This window comes from Montipora capricornis, chromosome 8 (genome assembly GCF_036669925.1).
Source record: "Montipora capricornis isolate CH-2021 chromosome 8, ASM3666992v2, whole genome shotgun sequence".
In the NCBI taxonomy this organism is placed as follows: domain Eukaryota; kingdom Metazoa; phylum Cnidaria; class Anthozoa; order Scleractinia; family Acroporidae; genus Montipora; species Montipora capricornis.
The window spans coordinates 34,583,427-34,585,926 of NC_090890.1; the positions used below are offsets into that span (position 1 = coordinate 34,583,427).

At 39.5% G+C, this 2,500-nt stretch overlaps 1 protein-coding gene across 3 annotated transcripts in view; it reads right to left on the reverse strand.

Moving 5' to 3' along the window:
* Positions 1 to 1,750: 1,750 nt before the first annotated feature.
* The window catches only part of LOC138059490 (uncharacterized), a 22,069-nt gene continuing 21,319 nt past the window's right edge, over positions 1,751 to 2,500 (reverse strand). For all 3 annotated transcript variants that reach the window (XM_068905122.1, XM_068905124.1, XM_068905123.1), the window contains exon 4: positions 1,751 to 2,500. This exon is cut by the window's right edge and continues 1,124 nt beyond it. The gene's annotated coding sequence lies outside the window, so the exon portion shown is untranslated.

A 2,500-nucleotide genomic window follows, 5' to 3' on the forward strand; every position in this document is an offset into this window, starting at 1 on the left:
CTACACTATCAGGACAACCATGCTGGCAACATGGCTGATTTATAACTTAATGTGTGGCATTTACGTGTGGCATCCTGGGGGTGATAAGTTGTTGGCTCAAGGGATCTACTTAACTGACTCTTTAAATTAATTACCCTTGTCCGCCTGTGAATCACATGTTGATCCAGCGTTATCACATAGAAAAACTGGCCCATTAGGGAGTCCCACGTAAATGCCACACATTAAGTGATAAATCAGCCATGTTGCCAGCATGGTTGTCCTGATAGTGTAGTGGGAGTAATTGGGAACACTGTCAGCTGAAATCAACAATTAACGCAAATCAAGTCAAATGTTGGTTTTGAGGAGAGGGGAAACCGGAGTACCCGGAGAAAACCTCTCGGTGCATAGTAGAGAACCAACAAACTCAACCCACATATGACGCCGAATCTGGGACTCGAACCCAGACCACATTGGTGGGAGGCAAGTGTTACACAGGCATCCCACGTAACAGGGATGTAACTGAACGTTTTAATTTGAAGACAGTTTATCAAATATACAAATAGCTATTTAATTTCAAGTCAGTTTGCACTTACGCTTTGCAACAAATATTTTTTTACAAAAAAAAAAAAGAGGAGGAATCAAGGACAATGATAAATGCGTCTTTCCAGTGTCAAAAGGGAAGACATACAGACCTACATACATATTTTTGGGAAGCTAAAATGATAAAAAACTTTTTAGAATGACGTTTCCACGTGCATGGATAAAATTTTTTTTTGTCGATGCCACTTACAAAATAAACACTTAACAGCATTAGGTCTGAAATCAGATTCCAAGTACCAAATATTACACCTGGTTATGCCACTCAAAACTTCCAACTTCAAATTAGGTATACCCAACCCACCGTTTGCCCAAAAATAATCGGGAGGAACAAATCTTAGCTTAGGCCTAATTCAGACGCCGCACTTTTCATGAGCCCAACTTAATTACAGATTCAACCGACAAAAAAGTACGCCATTTGAATCAGACGACGAACAGAAAAGGCCGAAAGAAAGCCGTTCCTGATCCATTTCCAAGAAAACCAATTCATTTTGTCCGCGGTTTTTAAGACTTGGAAGGCAAAACATGGTTTATGCGTTAAGTTCGGCACATGAAAATTCGACATCTGAATCAAAGCCGATCCGCTGCCGTGCTAAAGCCGAAATTCCCGGCTATTCCAGGCGAAAAGAAAGGCTGAACCGTTCCAAACTAAAATAGCCGTTCTTAATTGATTCAAACGCCAAACTTCTCATTTTTTAATTCAATGTATTAAGTTCGGCTCATGAAAAGTACGGCGTCTGAATGGAGCCTTAGTTCATTTCATTTGGACATGTCAGGTTTGTATTTAATACTCAAGTCTTCAATATAAAGGGAAAGAAATGGAATTCCCAACTTTTTTGTTAATTGTGTCAGAAAATAAATATGTATAAAAAACTTTGGGTCGACTATCTTTACACGTGAAGAAAATTAAAAGATCGGCCAAGGACATCTCCGTTTTTAAAAGCAACTAGAGTAGTGCCAAACGTGGGATCTTTTAATTCTCTGACAAAAGTCGGAAATAAAGAATGACTTAAAACGAAATTGCAGCGTTGAAACTGATTAAAAACGTTCTTAAAAAGTAAAACGATCACTTCGGTGGCCTTCATCAGTTACTGACGTGGTTACTGATTTTCCTTTATATTGAAGAAGTAACTGATGAAGGTCACCGACCTGATCGAAACGTTCTACGTTTTTAAAACGTTTTCAGTCAATGTTAACGCTGCAATTTCGTTTTATATCATGCCTGATTACAATCACTGTATTTTTAAAGAACGCGATTTCTTGATGAATACTTGGAAACAGAACCTTTAAAGTGAAGGATCATAAAAATCATTTGGTGTTATCAAAAACTAGCAACGTGAAAAACAGGCTTTCCTTATAGGAATTTTTTTGTGAGCGTCATGCTTCCTTGAGGTTTTGATGTTTTTCGTGTAGGTGTGACTTGTGTGCATCGTTAAAGACTGGTTTTCACTAACGACGCAAGAACAAGCGCAAGTACGAGAACGAGCATAAGGCACCGTTTACACGAACGCGGTTTCATTTGTAACCGCATCGATTTCGCTGTGGTTACACCTTCCGTTTACACGAAACCGATCGAGACTGTTATCGAAACCGTGTCGATTTGGAACCGCTGCGAAAAGTGGAGCGTTTTCAAAACGCTGCGGTTTTACCTGTGGTGTAAAACAGCGAAACCGCATCGATTTGAATACGGTTACTATTTTGGTGCGAAATTTCCATTGTTCAATTGAAAATAGAGAATTTAGCACGTAGTGAAGCGCTGGCTTATACCATTACGACTTGGATTTTCTGGTGAAAACAGATCCGTGTAAACACTTCCAAACCGCATCGATTTTGACGCGGTTTCGAGAACATGAAACCGTACCGATGTGAAACCGTGTTCGTGTAAACGCTGCCTAAGTAACTTAAGCTAAGTGAAAACGAACGT